Raw genomic sequence first — 12,686 nt, forward strand, 5'->3', positions numbered from 1 at the left:
ACCGCTCAAAAGCAATTTGTGCCAATCACAGTGAAGTGTGACAACAATAAGCTCAAATAGAAATATGCTTCCTCGGGATGTCACGCGGTTGCCAGGAGGTGAGCGATTCGCCGTGAACAATTCAAAAAGACGCATTCATCAGCTTAACAGCACAATGACAGTCGAGGAACGATTGTGCTGTGAAGATGTTTATATGATTATTTCAGTCAGAAGCCATTTCATGTGGAAACACATTTTATCTATTTGGCTACATAGAGATGCTGCAAGTGCATCATCGGGGCTGCTGCTGATTCTGATTGCAGCTGATTTTTAATCAAATGAAATAAAATAAGATTAAAAAGAAATAAAATAACGGGATGAAAAATAAAATAAAATAAGATTTAAAAAAAATTAAAATAACGAGATGAAAAATAGAAATAGAATAAAATAAAATAAAATTAAGTAAAATAAAATACAATAAAATAAATTAAATAAAGTAAAATAAAATAAAATAAAATAAAATAAAATATATACATACTATCCGTTAAATTTAAATGCAGAAACTTTTAATCATTTTAGTTCTGAAAGAGATTGTACGGGGATGTTGTCAAGCACTGGCTGTCTGATGGTTTTTTGTTTTCAAGCCAAGCAGCTTAGAGTTACACTGCTTGTTCAAACAGCCTTTTTCTGTAACAACGGTGACCAAACGCAAATATCCAGTTTGTATACATTTGGTTTAAACTACCTCCGTGTTGCATCTTTTCAGAAAGGTGTGCTCCGTTGATGTTTCCGGTCATCGCAATGGGGATATTTTTCAAATAGCTGTCGACTAAATAAAGACGAAAGGCTGCTTATGTCGAATAACAATTTAACCTTGACATTTTTTTGAAATTGTAAAAAGAAAAAGCGAAATACAAAAGTGAATGTGCCATCTTCTATCTGTCCCTCTATCAATTCTATTTTTCTGATTTATTCTTCTTTTTTTTTTTTTTGTTGACCTCATTGAAATCACAAGAAAGATGGTTGCCAGGAATAACCGCTGAGCCGCATTCACTGATACAACTCAACCCCGTGTTTATGTTACTTTCAGGCTCCTTTTTGCATTTATTTGCCATTATGTCTTTGTTCACTTACCAGACGTGTCATGAATAGTAATTCCAGGTGATGAATACCTTCCCTCAAATCAAGAACAATATAAAACACATCTCATTTATCTACATTGAGGGCACAATATATATATATATATATACGTATATATACATATATATATATATATATATATATATGTATATATACGTATATATATATATATGTTGGCATGACTGAAAATGGCGAATATTGTTTTTAGGTAGACATCTGCCTTAATTTGCAGCCCGGTTATGTGACAAATTAATTCTTCATTCCCATTTTGGCACTCTGCAGCTCTTGTGTTTGTTCTGGATAATTTGATGCAGAACAGAGTTCTAATATGAGGCTGGCGTCTGAATGGGCTCGGCCTAATGTTTTGAAATCGGTTAAAATGAGTCTGCGCGTTATAAAAAGCCAGACTGGCTTCTCAATTATTCACAGCACCGTAATGAAAAAAAAAAAAAAAGAGAAAGCTCAGTGCGTCTTTCATATATTAATAATAAGATAAAGCCGATATGAATATATATATATATCTCAAGACACATTAATATAAGGACTATCGATAAAAGGAGCCGATGCGAGTAATAAATAACAACAACAACCGCATAATAACTTTTGGGAGCTATTATTAATATATCTGGGCTGACAGATCTGCAACAGAAGCAACTACCTGGAAATGGAAGAACATCAAGGTAGAAGGAAAATCGACTCTGAGTAAAGCATCGCGTTCAAAGTGAGAACCTCTATTTTGCAAGGAAGGGCTGTAGCGCCGGTCGTCTTTCGGAAATTCAACGGCGAGTCATGTCGCGCCACAACGCGAGATGAGTCGATTCTGTAAAATTATGGCAGGCAATATAACACCGGGGAAGTTTGCTGCGCAGTGAATACAGAGATCCCTCGCTGTAACGCGGTTTACTTTTCACGGTTTCGCTACTTCACTGATTTGCATGGTGCATCGTGTTCTGCATTCTGATTGGCTAAAAAGTCACTTCGCTTCTTCTCTACCTGTGCGTCAATAACGTTGCAGTTTAATATGTACACGTACGTTAAACAGCTTGACAAATTTACATGACGTACGTGCAAATTCTCTTGCAATTTCCAGTTTCTCTAAAACCCGTAATGTTGACAAAACGCTCTGGAGCGACAAAAGCACCTTGCAGGGCCCAAAAGGCAGCGGAAGATGCTATCTATGGCAGATAAAGTTAAACTTCTGGACATGCTAAGGGAAGCTAAAAGCTATGCGGCTGTAGGTCGGCATTACGGAATGAATGAATCTTCCGTTCGTTCCATAAAGAAGAAAGAAAAAAACATAAGGACGACAGCGGCGATAACTTTTAATAAGGATGCAAAAAAGGGTTGCAACTGTCCGCAACAAGACCATGGTATGTGTTTTTTCATTATCATTTTTAATTTTCTCCCGTTTAATCCAATTACTCGAGCTAGCCTCCGCAATTTGAAGCCCGCTGTTCACATTGATTATTAAAATTATTATTATTTGACAGTACAGTACAGAAGTTATTTGTTGAAAAAAACTTTCTTAAGTACAGTACTTTTATTTGTGAGACAAATGATTGAGCCTGTAAAATGGTTTGTTCTTTCTTTTCAATGTATAATAGAGTATTTCATTGTATGATAATTGTAAAAAAAAATAGAGGTTTCTACTTCACGCATTTTGCCTATCACGGGTTCTTTTTGGAACGTAACCCCCGCGAAAAACAAGGGTTTACTGTAGTGTCATTTCCAAATTGAGGCAGCTTGGAGAAGATGATCCCTTTAGCACAGCAAAGATGCAAGTCTGGATCGGCGACGAGCGTCGCATTTGTGCGAGCGGTAAAACACCGGCTTAGATCTGGAATGAAGGATGCATCACAATGAAAGAATAACAGCGGGTATTACGCTGTGGAGCTAATTTTGCCCTGTTGCATTCATGTCGGAAAACATGATTCCGTGTTGCTCCTCGACCAGGCGGCACGGAGGAAAAAATAATCGTGACGCGTGAATCAATGCAGAATCCGGATTTTTGCACATCTGGATGTGTTTCACCTGTATCGTTCCAGGTGATGAACATCTACGTTCACAAACAGACGTGGAGAAACTGCTTTTCAACTTAAGAGGAATTCGAAGCCGTTGCGTTTCATTCGCGCATCTTTTATCAAACGTTGGTTCACGGCAAGCATGGACTTTTTAAAATCTAACACCGACATTTAGTTAACCCTTCGTCTTTGGGAACCTCCATTTTGATTTTACCTCCAATTTCAAATTCCCCGTCGGAGTTTCTGCGCTCAAACACAGGAACGTGACTCAGACCCTGTGTCCTCACCTGACACCGTCTGATGGATGGCTCCGCTAAGTAGTTTGCCTTTATAATGAAGCGCTTCCATCTTGTCCGACCGTAAAGTTGAGTCTCGGTGCAAAACAACCAGATGAACCGACCGGAATGAGAGCATCCGGCCGCCAAGGCTTGTCGTGGTATCAGGACGCCGGCCCGAGGCTTATGGAAAGAGACGGGGTCATCCTCTGAAGGCTGTTTGAAGGCCGGTATATCGTTGTATTTATCCTCCAATGGTGTCCTTTCTGTGGGATGTACCCATACATTCACTTTTAACTGAAGGATTGTGTTTAGTTTTTTTTCCGCGCTTGATGGCCTGTGCCAGTCACTGTCCGGCCCGATCCGTCGAAGAAAACACCCGCAGGGCACAAGACTTCCTTTAATTATTTATGAAGTTGGCATATCGGGTTTATCCGAGCATCGTCCATCGATTGACACCAACCGCGTGTTTGTGTTTCCATAAAAATGGCCTATTTTTCACACTCATCTATAAAGTCCATACATCCTGAGACGGATAGATAGATAGAAAGACATTTCTGGGAATTAAACCGGAATTATTTCTGAGAGAGTATGAATGATTTGGGAATTCTTTCCAAAGATGATCACACCTTGTCAAAGGTTTTACCGTATTTTCCGCACTATAAGGCAGAATTAATCTTCTGAAAAAGCGACCGTGCGCCTTATAATGCAGTGCGCCTTATATATGGATCAGTATTGAGCCGCAGGAGGTCTCGCAACTACGGGAAGCAGCCGCAGACTCCGTTTTCTCCTGTAGAAGAAGTAGCGCGCGATGCATGCTGGGATTTATGACTAAACGAAGTTCACATTTTCATTTCCATTTGTTTGTGTGTGAGTGTAAAGACCCCAAAACAGCTCCTTTCAAGAGACACGCTTACGACGCAGAGTTTAAACCCAAGGCCATCAGTCACGCAGTAGAACACGGGCATAGAGAACTCCACATTAACGAATCAATGGTGTGGAAGTGGAGGAAGCGACAAGATGACTCGCGCCGAGTAAAGAAGACCAAACAGAGTTTCCGAGGACACAAAGCGAGACGGCTACAGTTAGAAGACAAACTCGAGCAGTGGGTTGTTGAACAGAGAGCGGCAAGTAGAAGCGTCTCGACAGTCACTATTCCAATGAAGGCAACAGCGCAAGCTAGCTAGCGACATGAACATCGTTGAATTTAGAGGCGGTCCTTTTCGGTGCTTTTGTTTTATGAAACGTTTTGAACTGTGACAAATGGAGTTGGAAATACATTGTTTTCAATGAAGGCGGTGCAAATACCGGTAAGAGCTACCGATACGTACGGTACCTATTTTGAATGCACTAACTTGTTTTGGGAGCGAACGGAGTTGTCAGAACGTTGGTTGGATAAAGTTTGACTGACTTATCTGACTGTTTTGTTGACATTCCCTTCAGCGCAGCTCCATTTAGTGGACGCGCAAGGCAACCCCAGTCACTACTGTAGCTTTTATTCTGCTTTTATAATGCAGTGCACCTTATATATGACATTGTTTTTTAAAGAGGCCATTCATTGAAGGTGCGCCTTATAATCCAGTGCGCCTTATGGTGCGGAAAATACGCTACTTGTCATTATTTTGCTCCACAGACCTGGCTAGCTTTCCACTCTTGTGCTTGACGTTCTGGTCGACCGGTGATCGGCTCGGGGTTGAACCCCTCCTTCAGCCCAGTCACTGTACGCCCCAAATCCAGCATTTTCCGGAGCTACTGTTATAGCGTGTGGTTTGGGTTACAAGTTATACGTGACAAAAGTTATACAAAAAGATCAGATACAGTCCTGAAAAAAAAAACAAACAAAAGAAAAGCTGTTTTGAATAGATATCTGGGGCATCCTGGGGTGGCTGCCGGCACCAGAGACGCTGTGGTGCAATGGAGCTGCAAATGTCACGGCGCAGGCTTATCTGAGGTTTCGCAACTTTTAAATCTGATGAGGAGCCGCCCGCTCTGTGGAGTTGCTGATTTAGCTGCGGATGTGTTGGCAGTAGATTATTATCACCATCACAAGCAAATAGAGCTGCGCAGTTAAGACGCGCTTGTTTGTTGTTAATATCCCTGCAAAAGACACGTAAAGACACATAAGGCGCATCTCCATTAGAATCATACGGCGTATTGGAAGCGCAGGCTTAACAGTCCGATGCGGCGGTTTTCGATTAATGGCAAAGACAGAAGAGCACGCCGCGACCCGCCGTTTCGGTCACATTTGACTTGAAGGTTTGACAGAACGCTTCGTCCGCCGTGTGCAGTCGTGAGGTTGAGAAAAAAATGGCAAGACGTAGTGAGGTAAATGAAAGCGTGAGACTTTCCCCACATTTATTCCTGCGGATTCCATCCACACGGCTCCCAACCAAGACATTTATTTCATCTTATCTTATCGGGGCGTCGTCCCCGCCCGTAAACGCCAGCGTTCCGAGCCCGCAAGCCGCCGCTTCGCAAGCGACGGACACTTTGACGGCGCCCGAAACGGAAGCGAGGGTCTACGGAGGCGGGAGTTATTCCTGAAAGCAGCGGGATTGCTCGCGAGATATCGCCCGCCAAATGGATCGGAGGACGGAGGAGATGTCCCGCCGAGCCTGCGAGATGTGGCATCATCAGGCACGCAGGGGAGGAAAGCGCGTGATTGATGTGTTCCCCCTCCCCTTTTCTAATTTACATTGTGCTTTTGAGTTCATTAGGCAGAGCTTGTTTATTTTCCTCGCCCGTATTCCATGTGAACTAACTGTGCTCGCCGCAGTAGCTCAGTCTATATTTGTGGGTGGGAGGCGGGGTGGCGGAAGAGTTACTTGGCTTGTTAGTGTAGCTGCCTGCCTCCCCTGCATTCACATGCATAATACATCCCAGACCATCTTTCATTCCCTTGTCTAAATAGGAGGCTTGCCCTCGTGACACGCCGAGCAGCGCGGAAACTGAGCTGAGCTGACAGGGCTTGGCAGCGGACACCTTGGACCCATCTCATATCTGCCTGAACCGCCATCCTGTCAACTTCAATAAGTCCGGCAGCCGGGCAGGTATATCAAGAATGTGACAAGGCGACCGTGAGGCCGGATGGTATAGAAATGTCCCCGATGCAGGAAATGACAAAACTTCGATAACGGTGACGACCGTATCTCGCGCCTGCGACGGCGTGGCTACGCCGACGATGATGTTATATCCGGGACTCGAGGCGAAATATCACTCCGAGATGACAGCGGAGTGATGCGGCGCGGCCTCATAGACGCACTTTATGAAATAACTAAGCCTAAGCATCGGGCTGTTAAGGAAGCACTGTCCTTAATTAGATGAGGACACAGACCCTCCAGATGAGTCGATAAGAAGAAGCTGCCTAATGTGATCTCCAGCAGATTGAAAAGCATTTAAGGCAAAGCACCAGTGACTGCTCAAATGGGATTTTGGCCAGTGCTTCAGTCCCATCAGCATTTTTTCTTTTCCCCCTACCGCCAGGAATATAGTTTATTCATGCGTTTGGAAAAAAAAAAAGGAAAAGACTGGAACACAGAGTGATTACTAATGTGCACGTAGGAGTATTAACTAACTGGATTGGAATACTTAGCAACAATCAAACAGACGGCGTGCTCAACCCGACTGAAAACATCGCCACCTTCTCTCCTTCCGCCAACACATTTCTCATTTGTTTTCAAATAATGCCGTTCCTCGCAAACCCACGCGGGTAGAGAGGTTCGACGCCGAGCAGTCGTCCTCACTTCAAGACCCCACTTTAGAACCACGTGCGCGATGCATTTCACAGAAGCTTGAAGGCGAGAAGGTTCCCGCTTGGATTTCCTTTCCGTGTTCAACGTGGGGCTCCTCCGGGTTCTTCGCTTTTCTCAAAAAAGTCCAAAAACGGGAGGCGGGTTCACCGGAGAATCGGCCGGACGTGTGAACGGGTGGAATGTAAATAATAAGCGGCGCACAAAAGGAACCAATTAATCTTTGTAATTATTTGGTTTAATCTGAGATCCCGAAGTCTTGAATCCCTCGCAATTATCGTGGCTTTTTGGTCCTTTAAGGCCCGTTTTACAAGTGAGAAACGGATATGTTTGCTTTTGGGATTGGCAAATACATGGCTATTTCCCGACCAGCCTCTCTCAGCCCAGTAACAAGCAACGCGTCTGTCTCTCGGCGCAATTTGTTTCACTTAATGAGCCTCAAAATTCCAGCTGGCAATTAACCGTCAGGCAGCTAGTTATACTGACGGAGTAGCATTGCTTCCCCTTCCATTGTTAAAATAAGAGGATTGCAATGTTTGAGCGGCGGTGGCTTTCTCTGTCTGCTCCTAGCTTGCTAGGCATTCTTAGCAACCATTTACTGCATGGGTATTTATTTACAGATCAGAGGTTTTTTTTTTTTTTGGAGGGGGTGCTAATTGCATTAGTAAAACAGAAGTAGAAAAAAAAAAAGCCTCCCAAAAGGACAAAACAAGTTTTCCCAACGTGCACTTCAGACGGCAGGCAAATGCGACGGATAAGTAGCCCGAGAGGGGAAATTCACAGGTTGCATAAAGTCCTAAAGAAAGAAATATTCGTCTCAAACTTTTCTTATAAATGGCACGGAAAAAAAGGCAGTGTTGTATTTTGGCGCACCATGCTGGGTCGCTGAGCGTTCTACATAAAACTCAGACAACTTGAAGAAATGGTAATAACGGCTTTTTGAAATGCCCGAGATGAATCACAGACATGGTAAATCAGGTGGATACAGTAAGGTGTACGAGATCTTCCGTGTAATAGCTGTTTTAAAAATACATTACAAAACACAGAGTAGTCCGGGATGAACATTTTAAAGAACGCAGTTTTATTCATGAGCCTTCCAGCTCCGGCTGTTGTTCTGTGTAAAAATGACTCCTTGCATTAGTTTTGGGTTCCACACGTGCAGCCGCGCTTCAACAGGGATGATTATTCGCTTCGGCGTTGTCCGTTTTTTGAGGTTTATTTTTTTTAAGAGTTTCCTGTAACAGGGCTCGAATCCATACGGCTCCCCGTGCACGTTCCTCCGCGCTCTGCCGTAAAGTGCGACAGCGCCGTTATAATATTTATCTGAAAATGAGAGAAGTCGTGCAATAGCCTGAGCGCTAGTGTGCCACCACTTGCTCCGGATTCAATTATTTATTGTAAAGCTAATGCTCATTAGCGCGAGAGAGACTACGAGTTTGCTGTGTTTCTGGGGCCGAGATCCGGGTGGAACATCTCCTCCTGGATCAGGCGTGCTACGCTCCTCCATGCTACGCTGCCTTCTCTGCCAGACCTCAATAATAAGACTGTCAACTTGATTTAAAAAGCCTGTGGCAGTGTTATGAGAGACACCATCAGATTTACAATAATTCATAAATCTCCACAATAAAAGATAAATCAATAGAGGTGTGAGTTTAAACTGTTTTCAGTCTCCGTTCTCCCCGTGCCATAACTCAAAGCAGAGACACAATTCAATTGGAGAGGTACTGACGCACATTGCACAATACACTTATATTATTGGCAGCGCGATGAGACGTATCCTCTGTGTGCAGACGTTTGGCTGCATAAACCCTTCAAAGTCTATCGGAAAAATGTTGATTATTAAATCAGGTGGATCACAATTAAGGTTGCGGGATCAGATCATAAACCGGAGGGCGTTAATTAACGCTATCGGAACGCCACGTTCGGACCTCCGCGGATCCCTTTCGTCTCAGGCTCGAAATGTAAACGCGTAAAAAGTGACTTCATCTAAGCATCTCTGAAAATACCGCCGGGCTCGGTCGCGTGGTTATTCCGTAACTTATCACGCATACTAAAACCGCTAAAATAGATTTTTTTTTTTATCCGCATCTGATTTATCGAATCGGCGTCCTCGACACTCACGCCGTGCACGGGGATCCGTAGAATCTGGCGTTCCTTCAAGCCGAGGGGCTGCGGAGATGTGTATTATCACCTATGTGATTATGAATGCTACATTTCATTCCTTGAAAATCGGCGTGATAGAAAGGCCTCGTAATAGTCTGTCTTTTGTTTATTTCATGCATCGGTTGATTTTTTCATTTGAGAGGTGCAGTAAACACATTTATCACCGCACACGCGATCGCTAATCACGGCGATGAACAACGCAGACTGCATCAGACGCTGCTTTGCTTTACCGGACTTGTTATCACATTTGGAACCATGTCATTGCATACAAATACACCTTGACTCCTACCAAAGAAGAAAAAAAAGATGTTCATCCTCCCCCCGGGCAAATGGCAGCGCGACCTTTTCAAACATCCACTTGAGATTTCTCCTTATTTTCAGTTAAATTTAACTCTTGAAATATGCCCGCTGTTGTTTTAGCAGCAGCTACGGTGAACACACGATCAAATGAATGAATGATTTGAAGTAATCGCACAAGTATTTGAAATAAATCACACTGAACTCTTTTTATTTTTAAGATAAAATGTAAATATTTTTACAACGCATGTTCATACGTGTCAAAAACGTAAAATACTGCATGTTTTCACACAGTCCTTTCTGCATATTCGTGTTGATGTAGACTCGGTGGATCTGTGTGTGTTTGTCGTAAAACAAAAAAGTTTTTTTAATTTTCTTGTTTTAATTTAACCCCCTTTTATAGAGTTGGAAACAACAAATGCATTACGCCGGCTGTGTTGTTGAAAAGCCATCTATCATAATCTGCAAAGCTATTTTGCAGACTACACATCTCATTGCTTTGCTGCTGCTGCTGCTGCTGGTAAATACTTTGTTCTCTGGTCCCAGATCCCTAAAACAAAAACAAAATAGCATCATCACCTATTGGCCCTCCCACAGAGACACAACGCTTTCACATTCAACCAGTTTCTGTGATGAATCACCGCCAACGGCACATTAATAATAAAATCAAAGTGGGAAAAGTGGTTATTTTAACACACTCAACAGCACCATCAAGACCGTCCAGGTGTGTCAGTGGGAGGGTGGATGGTTGTGTGTGTCACGTCTGTGGAGGTTCTCAGTCGTCCAGTTCACCGTGAATTCTTGTCAAAATCTTCTTGTCTTGGCGACCGGACTTGAATTTCTTCCCTAGAAGATGTTTCAGCCCTCATCTCGGAGGCTTCTTCAGTTTTTCCCAATATAACCGCCAGGGTTTTGGGCGGGTCTAGGTTACGGCGGTTCGTCGTGCGGCACCATAAACATTGGCACGTGTCCTGAGGGCAATCCTGCAGGGGACGGACCGGGAGTTTGAGGTACCGAACCCCGTGTCAGAGCTCGGTCTGCATCGCCGGTTGTAAGTCGGACCCGTTTCCGGCGAGAGTTGGACTCTTTGTCACTCATTCTTTTCGTAACAGAAATTCTAGTCGCAGCCAGGGAGCGGAGAGGATCCGATTTGGTGGCCGCAGGATCCAGTGTCTGTTTTTTGCCGATGACGTGGTTCTGTTGGCTTCATCGGTCCATGATCTCCAACTCTCGCTGGAACGGTTCACAGCCGAACACGGTGAGAATCGGCACCTCCAAATCCGAGACCTTGGCGCTCAACTGGAAACAGGCGGAGTGCCCAATCTGGATCGGGGAAGAGGTCCTGCCCCAATTGGAGGAGTTCAAGTTACTTGGGGTCTTGTTCACGAGTGAGGGGAGGGTGGAGCGGGAGATGGAAAGATGTTTCGGTCCAGCCTGTGCAGTGATGTGGCCTCTGTATGGGTCTGTCGCGGTGGGGAAGAAGCTGAGAAGCTCTCAGTTTACCGGTGGATCTACGTTCCCGCGCTCACCTGCGATCGCCACCTGTTGGCAGTGACTGAAAGAGCCAGATCGCGGATACAAGCGGACGAAATGTGTTTTCCCCGCAGGGTGGCCGGACTCTCCTGGAGTCGAGCCGCCGCTCCTCAGCATCGAGAGAGAAGTCAGACGAGGCGGCTCGGGCATCTGGTCAGGAAGCCTCCCGGACGCCTCCCCGGGAGGTCTTCCAGATACATCCATGTCAGAGGAGGCCGCGATCCAGGACAAGCTGGAGAGACTAAGTCTCTAGGCTGGCCTGGGAAGGCCTCGGCGTCCATCCCAGAAGAGCTGGACCACATAGCTGGGGAGGTGGAGGTCTGGACCTCACCGCTCCTGCTGCTGCCCCTGTGACCTCAGATCAGCATCAGAAGGTGGAGGAATGGATGGATAATGACATAAACAACAACCCCATTAGCCCTAGTTTCTGCCGATCAAGCCACTGTAACCTCGGCTCGCCAAAACCCTAGCAGTTATCTTCATAAACTCTCCACAGAACTGAAGAGGCCTCTGGGATGAGGGCTGAAACGTCTTCAAGTGAAGAAATTCAAGTCCAGTTTCCACAACAAGAAGATTTCAACAGGAGCGGTATGTCTCTAAACGTGTCTCCACCTGGTCCAGGATGGACGCTGGTCTTCTTTTTGTCTTCCTTCTTCTTCTACCCTGCCTCCCACCCAATGACCGCTGTGATAGGCTCTCGTGAGGCTGCATCCGGCGTAGGCGGGATGGATAATGGCTTTCTTAGCAACATTCAGTACTTAAGGAAACGTTTTCCAGCCTGTTAAAATACGACCAGCATGAACGCGGCATCCGGCAGAAACGCGTTCACCATCAGTCTTCATTGATTGATTCATCAGATTGTTCTCTTTATCAATAAGGAAGCCAGATCTACTAATGTTGGATCCTGTCCCGTTCTACCTCGACACTTTATGTGGGTGTGAGTTCGTCGATGAAGCAATGGGAGAAGATACTGAGGCTTCAATCGGTATTTAATTTGGTCAAAATAAAGTATACAGAACTCGGAGTCTGATCCTCTATTTCCTGACAAGCAACAGAGTTTGTCCGTTCACGATGTCCGACTGTTTCCTGACTCGGTGTTTTAGAATACCAAGCATGAAATGTGCAGTTTTAGGTGTCTTCTTCTCATTGGCCGTTGACAGATGTTATGATTTCCTCCCGGGATGTAGCTTCCGTGGATTGGTCCGTCGTTATCTGACGCCTGACGTCTTTTGGGTTCCTCAGAGCGGGAACTTACGATAATAAATAATACAATTTCCTACTATTATTTATTATTGTTATGCTTTACTTGACATGCTTTACAACAATTTCCTTCGGGATGAATAAAGTTGTTCTCATTCTTCTTATGTTCACTGCATGCACACCTCCTCTATCTAAAGAACCTTCGGCAACTGCTAGTTTGTCCTTGTTTATCATCTGTTGACATCATTTGTTTACAATCAAGTTCTTTACATCGATTGCGGTCAAGTACAAGTTTCTGACGCTGTTCATCTGTTCTTCTACATGTTGCT

Source organism: Fistularia commersonii, chromosome 4 (assembly GCF_037954325.1).
Source record: "Fistularia commersonii isolate RoL2024-O1a breed Wild chromosome 4, RoL_Fcom_v1.0, whole genome shotgun sequence".
NCBI lineage: Eukaryota > Metazoa > Chordata > Actinopteri > Syngnathiformes > Fistulariidae > Fistularia > Fistularia commersonii.